Genomic DNA, 20,412 nt, shown 5'->3' with positions numbered 1-20,412 from the left:
GGAAAAAATTTCCAAGGAATCCTTCTATACCACACCACTACCATTTAAAGACCTCGAATGTAAGATTTCTCTGATTTTTTTCTGAATAGCCCTAGTAGATTTGGTCTCACTTCTTAGTTCAGAGCACCTCACAGCAATTTTTAAATGGTGCCTTTTTTCACCACTAGGATGATCCTCTCCTAGAAAACTGTAACCCCAGCCTAACCAGGAGAAAAACATCAGACCAACCCAAAATGAGGGATGTTCTACAAAGAACTTCACTCCTACTTCTCAAAATTGTCACGGTCACCAAAGCCAAGGAAAGCCTGAGAAACTGTCACGGACTGGGGAGCTAAGGAGACACAATGATTAATTGCAATGTGGATGGATCCTGGATGGGATCCGGGAATAGGAAAAGGTCATTGGGAAAATTAGTGGAATGTGAATAAAGTATAGAGTTTAGTTAACAGTAGTGTAACAATGCTGCCTCCTTAGTTGCAACAAATGGACTACAGTAATGTAAGTCTATGGCCACACCACCCTGAACTTGTCTAGAGTAATGTAAAATGTTAACAATAGGGGAAACTGGGTGTGAGATACACGAACTCTGTACTACCTTTGCATCTTTTCTGTAAATCTTTTTTTTTCTTTCTTTCTTTTTTTTTTTTTTTAATGAGACAGAGTTTCATTCTTGTCGCCCAGGCTGAAGTGCAGTGGCAAAATCTCAGCTCACTGCAACCTCTGCTTCCCAGGTTCAAGTGATTCTCTTGCCTCAGTCTCCCAAGTAGCTGGGATTACAGGTGCCCACCATCACCCCTGGCTAATTTTTATATTTTTAGTAGGGATGGGATTTCACTCTGTTGGCCAGGATGGTCTCGAACTCCTGACCTCAGTTGATCTGCCCACCTCGGCCTCCTAAAGTGCAGGGATTACAGGCGTCAGCCACCGTGCCTGGCCCTTTTCTGTAAACCTAAAACTATTTTATTTATTTATTTATTTATTTATTTATTTTTTTTTTTTTTGAGACGGAGTCTGGCTCTGTCACCCAGGCTGGAGTGCTGTGGCCGGATCTCAGCTCACTGCAAGCTCCGCCTCCCGGGTTCACGCCAGTCTCCTGCCTCAGCCTCCCGAGTAGCTGGGACTACAGGTGCCGCCACCTCGCTCGGCTAGTTTTTTGTAGTTTTTTAGTAGAGACGGGGTTTCACCGTGTTAGCCAGGCCATGGTCTCGATCTCCTGACCTCGTGATCCGCCTGTCTCGGCCTCCCAAAGTGCTGGGATTACAGGCTTGAGCCACCGCGCCCGGCCAAAACTATTTTAAAACAAAGCATTTATTTAAAACTTGTTTAAAATGGTGCTTTTTTGTTTTCTTTAGTCTGGAACCTTTATCAGAAGGTTCGTTACAGTGTCCATAACATGGTAGGTGTGGAACAACAAGTATTTGAAAGAGGAAAGAAGGAATGAGAGAGGGAAGGAAGGAGAAGTAGAGAAGAGAGGAAGGAAAGGAGGAAGGGCAAGAGGGAGGGAGAAAGATATTAAGGGACAGAATACAAAAGTAAATAGAACCAGTCAGGTGTAGTGGCTCATGCCTGCAATCCTAACAATGAGAGGCCTAAGCAGGTGGATCGCTTGAGCCCAGAAGTTGGAGACCAGCCTAAGCAACATGACGAGACCCCATGTCTACTAAAAAAATACAAAAAAATTTGCTGGGTGTGGTGGTATGTGCCTGTAGTCCCCACTACTTTGGAGGCTGAGCTGGGAGGATCACCTGAGCCCAGGAAATAGAGGCTGCAGTGAGCTGTGATTGCACTGCTGCACTCCAACCTTGGTGACAGAATGAGACTCTTTTCTTTTCTTTCAAAAAGAAAAAAGTAAGTAGAACCATCATCAACTGATAAATGGATAACCGTAGTATCTCTGTGCAATAGATTCAATGGGATATTGGGCCATGAAAAGAAATTAAGTAGTAACACATGCTATAACAGGGAAGAGCTTGGAGACATTATGCTAAGTGAAAATAAGTCAGACAAAAAGACCACGTATTGCATGGTTCCATTTATATTAAATGTCCATATGCAGATATGAAATGTTCAAAGGCAAATCCACAGAATAGAATATAGATGAGTGATTACCATCTTATCTGTTGGGAACTGGGGAGGAGAAACAGGAGCGGCTGCTCATGGTTATAGGGTTTCTTTCTGGGGCAATGAAAATGTCCCAGAATTAGACAGGAGTAATGGCTGCACAACCTTGTGAATAGACAAAAAGCACTGAATTGTACGCTTTCAAATGGTGAATTTTATGGCATGTAAATTACATAACAAAGTTTAAAATAAAATAAATGAAAACTTGCAAGTCAATACAACCCGATCTGTACCTTCAAGGATCTCACAGTGTACTGGGGACACCATTTCAGTCCAGACGACTGTAAACCTCTCTCTTGTCTGTAAACTCTATGGAGGTAGGAGCCATGAGTGTTTTGTTCATTCTTGTGCCCAGCACGTGGTAGGCTCTCAGTAAGCACTCACTGAATGAAGGAGTCAGTATGTGAAGTCCTGAGACAAGTATATGCACAGGAGCTCTGGGGCTACAGAGGAGAGGCTAACTTTATTTATTTATTTATGTACTTATTTATTCATTCATTTATTTATTTATTTATTTATTTTTAATTTTTTTTTTTTTGAGACGGAGTCTCGCTCTGTCACCCAGGCTGGAGTGCTGTGGCCGGATCTCAGCTCACTGCAAGCTCCGCCTCCCGGGTTCACGCCATTCTCCTGCCTCAGCCTCCCGGGTAGGTGGGACTACAGGCTCCTGCCACCTCGCCCGGCTAGTTTTTGTAGTTTTTAGTAGAGACGAGGTTTCACCGTGTTAGCCAGGATGGTCTCGATCTCCTGACCTCGTGATCCGCCCCTCTCGGCCTCCCAAAGTGCTGGGATTACAGGCTTGAGCCACCGCGCCTGGCCTTCATTTATTTTTGAGACAGAATCTTGCCCTGTTGCCCAGCCTGGAGTGCAGTGGTGCCTTCATAGCTCACAGCAGCCTCAAACTCAGGCATCCCCAGTAGTGGGGACTACGGACATGCATCACTGCGCCCAGCCTTTTTTATTTTTTTAGAGATGAGATCTCTCTATGCTGCCCAGGCTGGTCTTGAACTCTCAGCCTCAAGCAATCCTCCCACCTTGGCCTCCCAAAGTGCTGGGATTACAGGTGTGAGCCACTGCACCTGGCCAGAGAGGCTAACTTTCTAAGGCATTCAGAAAAACCACAGGCTCTGATGTGGACAAGATTTAACAAATCATGACACCACAAAGATTTTGAAAACTCTTCCTAGTGACTAATCCAGGCAGTTCCAAGTTCCCAAGCAAAGCCCTGAAAAGGTGGCTTCTTCCAGCCCGCTGCCCACTCCCTGTGCCCGGCAACAACTTTCTCTTGGATACCCACAATCTCCCTGGGGAAATTTGGTCTACCCTATCCCAAGAACTCACAGTCTAGAGAAAGGGATGAGTATGCACATCCCCTAACACCCTACCTCTGCTGATGCAGTATGCTGAGGAGAGCAGAGGGATGCGCCCCAGGGCCATGACTAGCAGGTCACAGCCCTGGAGCAGCTTTGGTGACATCATATCAGTATGAGGGGCCTTGAAGCACAAAGGAATGAATTTATTCTGAAATACAGTTTCTGGGCTGGTCTATCTCCACTATTCCTCCTACAAATAGTTGTGTACTTTCTTCTTCCTCCTTTCAAGGCAGGGTGGAGGGGGTGTGCTTCATAGATCCTCAGATCTAGCCTTCAATGTCATCATCAAGGCCCCAGTAAGACCCCCAGGTGACTCAACTACTCAAAGCGAAGTGCCATAAAAAGAAAAAAAAAGAAGATTGCTTTCTGACTTCTTGATCCAGCCAGAAGGAAGTGAATATATTTTTAATCTAGTTTCAAGTACCTCAAAATACTGGGTAGTTCTGGCTGGAAACTGTCACAGATATAGAAAGGACTCAGCAGAGCGCTCCCAATCACAAAAATGAGCTTAGCAGGGAAAGAAATCTACCCAACTAAGCACTGCAGTCTTGGCAGATCAGAAGTGGAAGTGCAAAGGACTTGTAGGCACACAAGGATGGATGTAATAACAGCCCAGCTATGTCACCTTAGGAAGGTAAATTCTGAGCCTCGTGTGTAACGTGAGGATATAGTGCCCACCTCACTGTGTCATTCTGAGATTACAAAGATTATGTGTGTCAAAGCATCCTGATTAAGGTCTGGCAAATAAGAGACACTCAATAAACTGCAGGTCTTGCTTTTCATTGTTGCAATTACTATTGTAATTATAAAGATACCTTGTAAATTTGGAAAGTATTTGAAAATAAATTTTTCATCAAAAAACTGTCTCTAATCCTCCAGTGTATTCTAAAACCTATTCAAACAACAAATTGAGCCCTGGATTTTTATCCCGGACTAAATTGCAAATAGAGTTTCTCTGCTGTTTCGTAATGAGTATGTTGTGATAAAATCACAGAACAACAGACACTGGATTTTAGACACCCACTCTCCTGCCTTTCAGCTTTGTCTGTAAAACAAAACAAAATACAGCAAAGCACCAATCAGCCTCAGTGGATAGGCTGAGAAAGAGATTTTGGCCCTAAAATATCTCAAGCTTCACGTGAAATCTGATTTCAATCTCTATTTCTTATTAAAATGTCAGCTTTGCAGGAATGTACTACTTAAACACCTGACAGAAATAGAAACTCACATGGTTTAAATAGAAGAAGGAAGAAGAGGGGGAACTAGGGGGAGGGAGAAGAAGTGGCAGCAATAGCCCCTACTCTGCACCAAATAGCTCTGATCTTGGCTAACTACTAACTTTTGAATTTCTCTGGAAAATCAAGGCGGTGCATTACACATAGGAGTTCTAGGAACCAGGTTTACCAAGTTTGATTTACCTAACTCATCAATTAGCATAAGCTTCCCCCCAACCCCCAACCCCACCACCACCAGTGACCAAACACTATTTGGAGGTTGTCTTCTTCTTGTCTGCCTTCTAAATCCTGCCCACCCTTTAGGGTCCAATCCCCATTCCCATGCAGTCTCCAGAAATGACTCACCATTCTTTCGCTTTGCTGAACTCAGACTGACAGAAACTTAAGGTTAAAGTGGACAGCGGAGTTTCTTACCCACCCTCAAATACTGCAAAATTTCCGAGCCAACACCACCTGCTGCTGAAATAGCTCTGGTAACAGAGACTGCATCACTGAACGTGATATTCATAGGTTCTGTTGTTGACTGCTAGAAACAGCAGAACCAAACTCAGTTTCCCCACTACTTCCATTCACAGGACCCAAGTCAGCCTTAGGGCCACAGACGGTAGATCTAATTCCTCTTCCTCAGCAGGCTGGCTTTAGGACCCTGTATTCAGAAGGGCACTATGTGACAGGCTCTGCTTTAGCCACAGGGCATTCAATTTAAGGGTGAATTCAATTCAAGGGTGAATTCAATGAATTGAAGTCATGGTCCCTGCCCCCCCCCCCCCCCCCCCCCCCCCCCCCGCATTTGGAGTGGGCGGCAGACAAGGAAGCAGATTATAAACAAGAGGTTCTCCAAGTGTGATCCCTGGACCAACACCAGCAACAGCACCTGGGAACATATCAGAGATGCTGAATCTCAGAGCCCCACCCCAGACCTGCTGAGTCAACAATGTTGGAGGTGGGCCCAGAAATCTGTGTTTGAACGAGCTCACCAGGTGGCTCTGATGCACACTCAAGCTTGAGAACCACTGACATAATGCAATATTATGCAGCTGCCGAAAATTGTGTTTCAAAAGATACTTAATGACATTGGAAAATGATCTTGATATAATGATAAACTAGGGGGGAGAATCAGTTTACAAAATTACATACAAAATAATGCCTATTTGGGGGAGCAGAAACTACAGAGAGAAAAGTACTGGAAATAAATACTATCAAATATTCATAGTGGCTCTCTCTGGAGCTAAGTTGGTTTATATTTTCTTTTTTTCTTTGAGACAGAGTCTCACTCTACCACCAGTCTGGATTGCAGTGCCGCGATCTCGGCTCACTGCAACCTCCGCCTCCTGGATTCAAGTGATTCTCCTGCCTCAGCCTCCTGAGTAGCTAGGATTACAGGTGTGCGCCACCATGCCAAGCTAATTTTTGTATTTTTAGTAGGGGCAGGGTTTCACCATGTTGGCCAGGATGTTCTTCATCCTTGAGTTCATGATCCACCCGCCTTGGCCTCCCAAAGTGCTGGGATTACAGGCGTGAGCCACTGCGCCAGGCCTATATTTTCTTTTTTATATTGCTCCATGCTATCTATATGTTCCACTTTTATAGGCAGAGCCTTACTATTACAATAGATGATTGTAATTCACCAAGGCCCTGCCTTCCTTGTCAAGATTGTGAAGCCCCATTTACACCTAGGCCTGGGGAGTTGGCAGAACTTACATACCCCTTCTCTTTGCTGTAACATTTGGCCCCTATGACCAGATTGTAGCGCTCATACCAGATCTGGATTCTCTCCTTCAGAGTGGTAGGAATCTACCCCTTTAGCCTCCTGTCTAGAAGAAGAAGAACATTTACTCAGTGCTAGTTACAGGATAAGTGCTTTGCATGTGTTACATTTACTCTCTATAAGGATCCTAGCAGGTTGCTTAAATTCTCCCTATTCACCAATAAGAAAACTGAGACTCAGAGGAATTAAGTCACTTGTTCAAAGACCACACCTCTTTTCAGTCTGGGCCATTTCTGCTAATAGGCATTTTAACCCTGGCTTCATTTAAAAGTTTTCTGGGCCGGGCGTGGTGGCTCACTTCTGTAATCCCAGCACTTTGGGAGGCCAAGGTGGGCGGATCACCTGAGGTTAGGAATCCGAGACCAGCCTGACCAACATGGTGAAACCCCATCTCTACTAAAAATACAAAAATTAGCCTGGCGTGGTGGTGCGCATCTGTAATCTCAGCTACTCAGAAGGCTGAGGCAGGAGAATCGCTTGAACCCAGGAGCAGAGGTTGCAGTGAGTCGGGATCATGCCATTGCACTCCAGACTGGGCGACAAGAGCAAGACTTCATCTCAAATAAAAAATAAAAAATAAAATTTTTCTGGAAAACTTGAAAAGAAAAACAAAACAACAAAAAAAAACAAGACAAGACTGATTCCCACTACAAACCAGTGACCTCCACATCTCTGGGGGTAAGGTCCAGGTACTGGTATGTCTTACAAACACCCCAGGTAGTTCCAGTGTGCAGCCAGAGGGAGACCCATTAGGTAGTGCCAATTCCTTGAGCTCTTAACCATCCACCCAACCCCAGTAAAATAGTAAACAGGAAATACTTGCTTCTTGTGTCTTCCTCCAGGCCCAGTTGGGTTTAATAGAATTGCACCAACCCAATATTTATTGTGCTTGATAGATACTGCTGGACACCACTGTGCTTATTGTAAAATAATCACTTGGAGCACTAAGAACCACAATAGATCAAGGCCAACAGTGTGCATTAGCATTTACGTGTTAATAGAGGAGCCCAAGGCCTCAGCCAGGTGGGTGTGGCTGTTTAAACACTTGATGACTTAAGGGATTTCAAATATTCATTGGACAATCTAAGCTATTGATCTCATCACAAACACCACGTCCAAAGAAGAAAATTTGATTTTTTTTTCTTCTTTTTTTGAGACGGGTCGCTCTGTCACCCAGGCTGGAGTGCAGTGGCACAATCTCGGCTCACGGCAAGCTCCACCTCTCGGGTTCACGCCATTCTCCTGCCTCAGCCTCCCAAGTAGCTGAGACTATAGGCGCCCGCCACCAGGACCGGCTAATTTTCTGTATTTTTAGTAGAGATGGGATTTCACCGTGTTAGCCAGGATGGTCTCAATCTCCTGACCTCGTGATCTGCCCGCCTCGGCCTCCCAAAGTGCTGGGAATACAGGCGTGAGCCACCTCACTTGGCTGAAAACAATTTTTAATAATTTAAAAAATTATAATTCTTTCTTTTCAGCTTTATCCCATCACGGTTTCAGGTTGTTTCTTAGTTTCCTCTTGTTCATGTCACCACTAGATGGTGCACATTACAAAACATTAGCCCAGAAGTGGGGCTGCATTTGTCACTTTGCAATAACTAGAAGGGAATCAGAGATAGGGCTGCCAGATTGACCAAATCAAAATAAAAGACTTCCAGGGGCCGGGTGCACTGGCTTACACCTGTAATCCCAGCACTTTGGGAGGCCGAGGTGGGTGGATCACGAGGACAGGAGCTCATGACCAGTCTGGCCAATATGCTAAAACCCCATCTCTACTAAAAATCCAAAAATTAGCTGGGCGTGGTGGCATGCGCCTCTAGTCCCAGCTGCTCGGGAGGCTGAGGCAGGAGACTGTTCGAACCCGGGAAGCAGAGGTTGCAGTGAGCTAAGATCGCACCACTACACTACATCCAGCCTGGGTGACAGAGTGAGACTCCATCTCAAAAATTAAAAAAAATTTAAAAAATAAAAAAAAAAGACTTCCAGTTAAATTTGAATTTTAGCTAAAATATCGCATGGGACATACTTATGCTAAAAAACAACAACAACAAACCTACTCGTTGTTTATCTGAAATTCTAATTTAACTGGAGGTCCTAAATTCTACCTGGCAACTCTAATCGGAGGGGACTTCAGGGAATAAGTAGATAACACGATAGCTTTCAGTTTTCTCAAACACTAGATTTTTTTGCCGGCATGCTTGGAGGGATCAAAAGACTCAAAGCCACAGGAAACAAGCCAGCAATCACGACAACACAATCATAACTGCAGTACAACAATGTCTTCAGGGTCCAAAAGCCTTAGCAAGGAACCCGCTACTCCCTGGTTTGCCCCAAGTCATCGTGTTCCTGCCCTGAACACATCTCTTATGTAATCAAGGCAAAGTTCTTGAATGCTCCAGCAAACTCCCTTGCTTTTCTTGGCAATGGTTTGATGGAACCTTGCCCTATGCCATCTAGATCTTAAATTAAGATGGACCTAAACTGTTTTGAAGCATAGAACCTCAATGTTCAGTTTGACAGGGAAGAGTGTAATCATTTGTAAGAAAACTAATTTTTATATGTTGATCAAAACTTAGTGGCATATATGTAAACGTGGGGTATTGCACCTCCTGCCCATAGCTGGCAGCCCTTGGCCAGCCTCAAGTCTAATAACTCATGGAGAAGAAAAGCTACTTAATCTGCATTCTGAGCTCTTTCTTGATATGCATTGACTTGACCCGCTTGACTATAAGCCCTCTACAAGAAGGGACAATCTTTACAGCACCTTGAATAGAGAAAAACTGAAATGTTACCTTGAATTCAGGGCATTGCACTCTGAATCAATGTTGCACCTAATATGCTTTCTAGAAAATTGATTGTCCCCGCTTTGTGATCCAAGCTGTGGTCCACAGATCTACCTGTGTGACAAATGGCTCCCTGAGTATAGGATAGGGAGATGAAAAAAGAAAGAGAATTGGAGAAGCTCAGATTGGAAGCATTAACCATCAAAGCTTCATAGTGGGAGCCTACTCTGGTATCTGATTGCTCTCTCTGTTGAGAGGGTGAGGAAGGCCTGATGGTCAGCTAGCTCAGTCTCAATGCCTCTATTTCTTTCTCCTGGAAAATGATTGCTTGCAGGAATAGGTAACATGGGAGAAAACATAGATGATACAATTCATTCGTGACTATGCTCCGAAACTTGTGAACACGTTGAGAAGAGTCGAATTTCTTGCTTCTAGAAACCCATTCCAAGTAGAGCAGCCCCACAGGAATGCTGCCTCCCCCATAAGACTAAAAAGAGAATATTCGTCTGGGCGTGGTGGCTCACGCCTGTAATCCCAGCACTTTGAGGGGCCAAGGCAGACAGATCACCTGAGGTCAGGAGTTCGAAACCAGCCTGGCCAACATGGTGAAACCCCATCTCTAATAAAAATACAAAAAAGTAGCCAGGCATGGTGGTGTGGCACCTGTAGTCCCAGCTACTTGGAAAGGCTGAGGCAGGAGAATCACTTGAACCCGGAGGCAGAGGTTGCAGTGAGCCGAGATCGTGCCACTGCACTCCAGTCTAGACGACAGAGCAAGACTCCATCTCAAAAAAAAAAGGGGGTGAAGAGGGGACATTTGGGGGCTGGGGACCTCCTCTTGGTAGATTCCTGACAAGTTGTGTAAGTCGTTAGGCCCAGGGGAGTTTAGAGAAGATCATGAGGTTTTTCATCTGCAGAATGGGTACAGGATCACTTCTCTTCCTCTCCGTAATCCTTAACTAACATACTCACACCTAGGAAAATTTAGGTCCTAAAGTAACATCCTGTTTAGACAGCCACGTAGGAATGGTCAGGCAGTGACATGATTTAGACATTTTTGCGCTGTGAGATATCCTGAATTCCTTAGGTTAACACATGGATAAACATGCAAAGGAAAAGACACCACATTTTTCAGATTTTACTCACAATCCTCAAAGCATAACGGTTCTGGAGGAAGCTGAGCATTCCTACTTGGGAAGGGAGGGTAGGAATCAAGATTGATTGAAGTGAGTCATCCTAACTCCCCTGCTGAGAGGTTCCCATCCCCAGGAACTCTGCCTGTCTGCACGGATTCATTCCTCACACACTGTTGAGCATCTTGTGTGTGCCAGGTGCTGCAGATGAAAATATCTCATTGTTTTGCAAGTGAGAAAACCAAGACTCAGAGAGTTCCCAAGATAACATAGCAAGTGATGCAGCTGAGATTTTAACCCAGGCAGTGTGCCTGCAGAGAAGCTGGAGTACTTAGCCATTATAGAAACTTCAACAACAATGAAAACGCAGTTCCTGGGTCGGGCATGGTGGCTCATACCTGTAATTCCAGCACTTTGGGAGGCCGAGATAGGTGGATCATGAGGTCACGTGATTGAGACCATCCTGGTCAACATGGTGAAACCCCATCTCTACTAAAATACACAAAATTAAATTGCCAGGCGTGCTGGTGCACACCTATAGTCCCAGCTATAGGGGAGGCAGGGGAATTGCTTGAAACTGGGAGGCGGAGGTGGCAGTGAGCCGAGATCACGCCACGGCACTCCAGTCTGGTGACAGAGTGAGACTCCGCCAAAAAAACAAAAGCGGTCCCTTTTCTCGAGGAGATTATCATTGAGTGAGGAGAGCAGATAAATAAATCAATAATTAAGAAGAGACAGAATGGTAGTAGAGGTGAGTCATATAGGAAAGCCACATAGGTACCACCAAGGGTACTTAAACCAGTGGTAGGTGGAAGTGAGCACAAGGTGAGTACAAGGAGGTTTCCTGAAACAATGAGTTTTGAAAAACAAGGAAGGATCTTCCAGGGAAAAGACAGGAAGAATTGTTTCCTTGCAGAGAGAAAATAGCAGATGCAACGTTTCTGATGCAGTAAGTAGCTTTAAGAAATCTGTAAGTATATCAGTGATTGGAGCACAAGGCAGAAGTGGCCAAGAAGAGTAGCAAGAAGTGAGACAGAGGAAGCAGGCAAGGGTCAATAACAAACGGCCTTTTATACCACCTGAAAGTTGGATTTTATTCTGAAACTAACAGGATCCATTGAAGGATTTTCAACTAGAGGGCAAGGTAATCTAAAACTTTACCAAGTTCACTTGAGCAATATTATGGAAAATAGATTGGAGAGGCACAAGGGGAAGCTAAAAATACTCAAAAATATCTTCCATACCTGCTCCAGTCTGAGCCAATTGTTCTCCAGAGAAGATGCACGGCTTTCTTTGTCACCCTTCACTCTGTTGTCTTCCTACATTGGCTTTATCTTCCTCTTTCTGTCCACACCTTGCTGGAGTAGATTCTCACATAAAAATACTAAGGAAATCTGCTTTGTAGGTAAAATTTCTGAGTTCTTGCACATCTGAACTGCCTTTATTCTGCCCTCATTCTTGATAGATAATTTGACTGGGTATAGAATTCTAGGTTGAAATTCAAAAAACAGGAATATACTTAACCAAAGAGGTGAAAGAGTTCTACAAGGAAAACTATGAAACACGGCTGAAAGAAATCATTGATGACACAAACAAATAAAAACACATCCCATACTCATGGATAGGTAGAATCAATATCGTGAAAATGACCATACTGCCAAAAGCATTCTACAGATTTGTGCAGTTCCCCTCAAAATACCATCATTGTTCTTCAAAGAACTAGAAAAAACAATCCTAAACTTCATTTGAAACCAAAAAAGAGCCCACATAGCCAAAGCAATATTAAGCAAGAAGAACAAATCTGGAGGCATCACATTACCTGACCTCAAATTATATTACAAGGCTATAGTCATCAAAACAACATGGCACTTGTATTAAAATAGAATTGTAGACCAATGGACAGAACCCATAAATCAAATCAAATACTTACAGCCAACTGATCTTCGACAAAGCATACAAAAACATAAATTGGGGAAAGGACACCCTCCCTATTCAATAAATGGTGCTGGGAAAACTGGCAAGCCACATGTAGAAGAATAAAACTGGATCCTCATGTATTATTTTATGCAAAAATCAACTCAAGATGGATCAAAGACTTAAATCTAAGACCTGAAACCATAAAAAATTATAGAAGATAACATTGGAAAAACTCTTCTAGACACTGGCTCAGGCAAATAATTCATAACTAAGACCCCAAAAGCAAATTCGACAACAACAAAAATAAATAAATGGGACCTAATTAAATTCTATACCCAGTCAAAAATAAATAAATGGGGCCTAATTAAACTGACAGTCTTCTGCACAGCAAAAGAGATAACCAGCAGAGTAAACAGACAACCCACAGAGTGGGAGAAATATGCATAAACTATGCATCCAACAAAGGACTAATATCCAAAATCTATAAGGAGCTCAAACAAATCAGCAAGAAAAAGATAAATAATCCCATCAAAAAGTGGTCAAAGTACATGAATAGACAATTCTCAAAAGAAGACCCACAAACACATGAAAAAGCACTCAACATCGCTAATTATCAGGGAAATGCAAACTTAAACCACAATGAGATACCGCCTTACTCCTGCAAGAATAGTTATAATTAAAAAGTCAAAAAATACTAGATATTGGCATGGATGTGGTGAAAAGGGAACACTTCTACACTGCTCATGAGAATGTAAACTAGTACAACCACTATGGAAAACAGTATGGAAATTCTTTAAATAACTAAAAGTAGAACTACCATTCAACCCAGAAATCCTACTACTGGTGTCCACCCAAAGGAAAAGAAGTCATTATATTAAAAAGATACATACACATGCATGTTTATAGTGGTACAATTCACAATCGCAAAGATATGAAACCAACCTTAGTGCCCACCAACTAACAAGTGGATAAAGAAAATATGTTGTATATATGCTACATTGGAATACTACTCAGTCATAAAAAGGAATGAAATAATGTCTTTTGCAGCAACTTGGATGGAGCTGGAGGCCATATTCTAAGTGAAGTAGCTCAAGAACGGAAAACCAAATATCACATGTTCTCATTTATAAGTGGGAGCTAAGCTATGAGGCTGCAAAGGCATAAGAATAATATAACGAATACTGGGGACTCAAGGGGGAAAGAGTGTGAGGGGGGTGAGGGATAAAAGACTACATACCGGGTACAGTGTATACTGCTTGAGTGATGGGTGCACTAAAATTTCAGAAATTACCACTAAAGAACTTATCTATGTAACCAAAACCACCTGTAACCGAGAAACTATTGAAATTTTTAAAAAAAGAATTCTAGGTTGAAAAAAACATTTTCTCTCGGGACTTTGAAAGCATTGCTCCATTATCTTCTGGTGATCAGGTTCTCTTTCCTTTGCACTCCCATTCATAAGAATTATCTCGTATTTCACATAATCTTGGGCATTACACTTCAGCGATACTGGCCTTCCTGTTGTTCCTTGAACATATCAAACTTTACCTACCTACCTCTTGCCTCTTCCCGTAATGTTCTTTCCCCAATCCCCTTGTGGCTGGCTTCATTTCATCAATCAGGTCTGAGCTCAAATGTTGGCTCTCAGAGAGGACTTTCTTTACCAACCTAGCTAAACTGGCAAACACTAGATGTGTAAAAATATTGAGTTAATTTAAAATAATTAACTCATTCATTAAATCTAATTGGGCCAGGCACAGTAGCATGTAATCCCAGATACTCAGGAGGCTGAGGTGGGAGGATTGCTTGAGCCCAGGAGTTTGAAACCAGCCTGGGCAACATATTAAGATCCACATCTCAAGAAAAAAAAAAAAGTCTAATTGAGATTCTGCGGAATATTTCAAAAAGGAGTTAGTATTATTTGAACTGTGCCAAATTCACAATTTTATTTATTTTCATGCTATGCACATGGGAAAAAAATGAATTCCAAACACCTACCTCACACTATACATGAAAAATAATTTAGGTGCCTTATAGATCTAAATGTAAAAGAAAAACTAATAAATATTCTAGAATAAGACATAAAATATCTTCATGATCTTGTAGGATGGCAGATTCTTAAGCAGGATACGAAAAGCCTTAACCATTAAGACAAAACTTAATTAATTGGACTAGATTAAAATCTAAAGCTTCCGTTCATCAAAAAACATCATGAAGTGAGTAAAAAGACAAACGAGAAAAGATATTTGCGATACACAATGCACAAATAACCCATTTTTAGAATATATAAAGAACATTAATCATTAATAAGAAGGCAGACAATGAAGACACACCAACAGAAAAATGGGTAAAATATTTGAACAAATACTACACAAAAGAAGATATCCAAGTGGCTGATAAAGATATGAACATAGTGCTCAATTTCACTATTCCTCAAAGAAATGCAACTTAAAAGCATAATATAATACCACTATACATTCACCAGAGTAGCAAAAATGAAAAAGACAAATGATTCAAATGCCAGCCAGTGTTCGGAGCTTCTAGGACTCATATTCAGTGCTGGATATGTATACTTATCAATTTCCTTTGGAAATCATCTTTAAAGCTAAACATATCCATGCACTGTGACCTGGCAATTCCAATCCTGGAAAAACTCCCAATTGCACACGTATTTTCATCAAAAGGTATTTACCAAAAGAATGCTCACAGCAGAACTATTAGTAACAGCCTAAAACAGGAGGCCAGGCATGGTGGCTCACGCCTGTAATCCCAGCACTTTGGGGGGCCAAGGCGGGTGGATCACCTGAGGTCGGGAGTTCGAGACCAGCCTGACCAACATGGAGAAACCCCATCTCTATTAAAAATACAAAATTAGCTGGGTGTGGTGGCACATGCCTGTAATCCCAGCTACTCAGGAGGCTGAGGCAGGAAAATCACTTGAACTCAGGAGGCAGAGGTTGCAGTGAGCCGAGATCACGCCATTGCACTCCAGCCTGGGCAATGAGAGCAAAACACTGTCTCAAAAATAAGAAAACAAAACAAACAAACAAACAAACAAAAAACAGGAAACTACCCAAATATCTCTCAAAAGTAGAATGGATAAATTGTGGTATAGTCGTAAAATGGAATACTATTTAGTATGAGAATAAATGAACTATTATATGCAACAACATGAATGCACCTCATAAACATACACATAGTAAGAGAAGCAATATACAAAAGATTCTATATTCTATTCCATTTATATAAAATTCAAAAATAGGCAAAAACAATTTATGGGTTTAAAGTGTTTTTTTTTTTTTTTTTTTTGAGACGGAGTCTCGCTCTGTCACCCGGGCTGGAGTACAGTGGCCGGATCTCAGCTCACTGCAAGCTCCGCCTCCCGGGTTCACGCCATTCTCCTGCCTCAGCCTCCGGAGTAACTGGGACTACAGGCGCCCGCCACCTCGCCCGGCTAGTTTTTTGTATTTTTTAGTAGAGACGGGGTTTCACCGTGTTAGCCAGGATGGTCTCGATCTCCTGACCTCGTGATCCGCCCGTCTCGGCCTCCCAAAGTGCTGGGATTACAGGCTTGAGCCACCGCGCCCGGCCTAAAGTTTTTATCTTTGCTTTCTCTTGGAGTAGGTGGGTAGTGGGGGCTGAATAGAACTGAGAGAGGGCACCAGTGAGATTTCTGGGGCACTGGTAATGCTTTTAGTTTTTGATCTGGGTGCTGGTTACATGGATATATTCACTGTGTGAAAATTCATCAAACTATACATTTATGATTTGTGCATTGTTTTGTATGTATGTTATAGTTCAATAGAAAGGTTGCCGAGGCCGGGCGCGGTGGCTCAAGCCTGTAATCCCAGCACTTTGGGAGGCCGAGACGGGCGGATCATGAGGTCAGGAGATCAAGACCATCCTTGCTAACACGGTGAAACCCCGTCTCTACTAAAAAAACACAAAAAACTAGCCGGGCGAGGTGGCGGGCGCCTGTAGTCCCAGCTACTCCGGAGGCTGAGGCAGGAGAATGGCGTGAACCCGGGAGGTGGAGCTTGCAGTGAGCTGAGATCCGGCCACTGCACTCCAGCCTGGGCGACAGAGCGAGACTCCATCTCAAAAAAAAAAAAGAAAGGTTGCTGAAAAATGATGTTGTGGGAATTAAATAAGATAAAAAATTAAGGAACCCTGTTCAGTGCATAGCAGATGACAAGTACCCATTTAATGTTAATTGTTAAATTTCCTAGTATAGTAATCATAGTGAGTCAAAGTGAGACTTTTTTTTACCACTGCAAAAAGTAAATTTGAAAAACAGAATCACACCCATTAGGATGGCCATTATCTGAAAAAACAAAAAACAGATAATAAGAAGTGTTGGTAAAGATGTGGAGAAATTGGAAACCTGTACATTGCTGATAGGAATGTAAAACGATGCAGCCACTGTGGAAAATAGTATGGCAGTTCCTCAAACAATGAAACATGGAATTACCACATGATCCAGCAATTCCACTTCTAGATATATACCCAAAAGAATGGAAAGCAGGGACTTGAAGGGATATTTGTACACCAAAGTTCATAGCAGCAATATTCACAATAGCTATAAGGTAAAAACAACCCAATGTCCATCAACAGATGAATGTATAAACAAAATGTGGTATATCCACACAATTGAATGGTATTCAGCCTTAAACGCCAGGCATGGTGGCTCATGCCTGTAATTAATAAATAAATAAATAAATAAGCCGGGCACGGTGGCAGGTGCCCGTAGTCCCAGCTACTTGGGAGGCTGAGGCAAGAGAATGGCGTGAGCCCGGGAGGCGGAGCTTGCAGTGAGCTGAGATTGTGCCACTGCACTCCAGCCTGGGTGACAGAGCGAGACTCCGTCTCAAAAACAAAAAACAAACAAAACAAAGGAAGGAAATTCTGACACATGCTACAACTTGGATGAACCTTGAAGACAGTATGCTGAGTGAAATAAGCCATACATAAAAGGACATTGACTAAAAAAATCTTTTCCACACTGCTCTGAAATATTATCTTTATCATAAATCAAGTGACCTATATGTGTCAGTCCACTTCTAGACCCTCTATTCTATTCATGCGTTCATCTATTTTTGGTCTACAATACCATACTATCTTAGTTACTGTAGCTTCTAATAAGGCAGGATATGCTGCAGTATAATCCTTCCAGCTCTGTTCTGCTTCAGGATTATCTTGGCTATTTGCATTTCTATGCATATTTTAGACTCCCACTGCTTGTCGATTTCCATTAAAACACATGCTGGAATTTTGAATGAAATTGCATTGAATTTATGAATCAATTTGATAAGAGTAACGATGCTTTGAATTAGTAACTATCCCCATTACGGAGATGAGAAAACAGATTTGAAGAGATTATGTAACTTGCTTAAAGTCACACAGTCAGGATTTGAACCCGACACTGCACTCTTCCATGTCTGACTCCAAAGGCTTCACATTGAACCATGCCTTCTAAGGAGACTAAAATATCTCTACTATGACTGTCACTCATTGCCACCTGAGGACAGAAATTATGTCATCTACGTTTGTATTTACTTAGCTGCTAGACATTGCCCAGGACTAAGAAACTGTTCAATAAGTGCTCATTCAGGGCTGGGCGCATGGCTCACGTCTGTAATCCCAGCACTTCAGGAGGCCGAGGTGGGCGGATCACGAGGTCAAGAGATCAAGACCATCCTGGCTAACGCGGTGAAACCCCGTCTCTACTAAAAATACAAAAAATTAGCCGGGCGTGGCGGCGGGCCCCTGTAGTCCCAGCTACTCCAGAGGCTGAGGCAGGAGAATGGCGTGAACCCGGGAGGTGGAGCTTGCAGTGAACCGAGATGGCGCCGCTGCACTCCAACCTGGGAGACAGAGCTAGACTCTGTCTCAAAAATAAATAAATAAGTGCTGATTTAGTGATCAATTAAATGGGTGGGTGAGTAAGGGAGAGAATCACTAGCTTCTGAGACCATAATGCCTTGCTGGCTGCCAGATGCATTTGCATTTGCCCCTCAGAGACAAATACCTAAATAAACAAGCCAAACAGACTGGATGTGGTGGCTGTCATTCCAGCACTTTGGGAGGCCGAGGTGGGAGAATCCCTTAAGTCCAGGAGTTCAAGACCAACCCGGGCAACATAGGGAGACTCTGTCTCTACATTTAAAAAAAAAAAAATTGCTTTAAAGATTTTTTTTTTCTTTTTGAGACAGAGTCTCGCTCTGTCCCCCAGGCTGGAGTGCAGTGGAAAGATCTCTGCTCACTGCAAGCTCCGCCTCCGGGGTTCACACCATTCTCCTGCCTCAGCCTCCTGAGTAGCTGGGACTACAGGAACCTGCCACCACACCCAGCTAATTTTTTGTTTTTTTAGTAGAGACGGGGTTTCACCGTGTTAGCCAGGATGGTCTCAATCTCCTGACCTCGTGATCCGCCCGCCTCGGCCTCCCAAAGTGCTGGGATTTTTAAAAACCAAAACTATTTTATTTAACACTAATTAAATAAAAATTTTGTGGCCGGGCGCGGTGGCTCAAGCCTGTAATCCCAGCACTTTGGGAGGCCGAGACGGGCGGATCACGAGGTCAGGAGATCGAGACCATCCTGGCTAACACAGTGAAACCCCGTCTCTACTAAAAAATACAAAAAAAACTAGCCGGGCGTGGTGGCGGGCGCCTGTAGTCCCAGCTACTCGGGAGGCTGAGGCAGGAGAATGGTGTAAACCCGGGAGGCGGAGCTTGCAGTGAGCTGAGGTCCGGCCACTGCACTCCAGCCTGGGCGACACAGCGAGACTCCGTCTCAAAAAAAAAAAAAAAAAAATTTGTTCTGTGACTTTTTTTTTTTTTTTTTTTTTTTTTGTGATGGAGTCTCGCCCTGTAACCCAGGCTGGAGTGTGATGGTGTGATTTTGGCTCACTGCAACCTCTGCCTTCCAGGTTCAAATGATTCTCCTGCCTCAGCCTCCCGAGTAACTGGGATTACAGACGTGTGCCACCACACCCAGCTAATTGTTGTATTTTCAGTGGAGACGGAGTTTCACCATGTTGGCTAGGCTGGTCTCGAACTCCTGACCTTGTGATCTGCCCGCCTCGGCCTCCCAAAGTACTCTGATTACAGCAGTGAGCCATTGTGCCCATCCTGTTCTGTTACATTTTAACCCCTAACAGCCTAAGTCTTACCACCTAACTACTACTTAACTTCCTGTAGAACTCTCCAACTCGTTCTCATTTTGATCCAACTACCATGACTAAATGGAATAATGTCTACAGTCCATGTGACCAGCATCACTAGGTATAAGGGAAGTCTGTTGGATTAGAATTGCGCCACATTTACTTCCCTTCCCTAATAGCATCCTCACTTCCTTTATCGGAATCACCTCTTCTGCACCAGGCATAGGTTGGTGGTTCTACTTACTCCTAGCTGAGAGGTGGGCGGGTGGCCTAAGCTTGATCAATCTGATGTTCTTTCCCTGGGATCGGAATCTTGAGCAAAGAGAAAATAAGCAGGGATTGGCTACAGCACCACACCACCCTGCCCTGCACTAACCAGGCAGTTCCTCAAGAGGATGGCTGCTGAGGTTTTCCAGCCATGCTCTCCAGTCTCCTGATGATTCTTCGAGCCTCTGGGAGCCTTCCAATATATTTATTTTTTGCTTAAAATTTTTTGCTACCAAAAGTTTCCTAACTGATACAGAATCTAATATCAGAAGTGGGATGTTGCAAGGCTAAGTGGAGGCATTTGAGTGAAAAGAAATAATTGATATCTGAAAATTTAGTAATTCTTTGTTAAGTTTCAGTAAATGGGCCGAGCGCGGTGGCTCAAGCCTGTAATCCCAGCACTTTGGGAGGCCGAGACGGGCGGATCACAAGGTCAGGAGATCGAGACCATCCTGGCGAACACAGTGAAACCCCGTCTCTACTAAAAATACAAAAAACTAGCCGGGCGAGGTGGCGGGCGCCTGTAGTCCCAGCTACTCGGGAGGCTGAGGCAGGAGAATGGCGGGAACCCGGGAGGCGGAGCTTGCCGTGAGCTGAGATCTGGCCAGTGCACTCCAGCCTGGGCGACAGAGCAAGACTCAGCCTCAAAAAAA

Source organism: Trachypithecus francoisi, unplaced genomic scaffold, assembly GCF_009764315.1.
Source record: "Trachypithecus francoisi isolate TF-2019V2 unplaced genomic scaffold, Tfra_2.0 Lachesis_group20, whole genome shotgun sequence".
In the NCBI taxonomy this organism is placed as follows: Eukaryota; Metazoa; Chordata; class Mammalia; order Primates; family Cercopithecidae; genus Trachypithecus; species Trachypithecus francoisi.
This window is presented reverse-complemented; position numbering follows the sequence as displayed.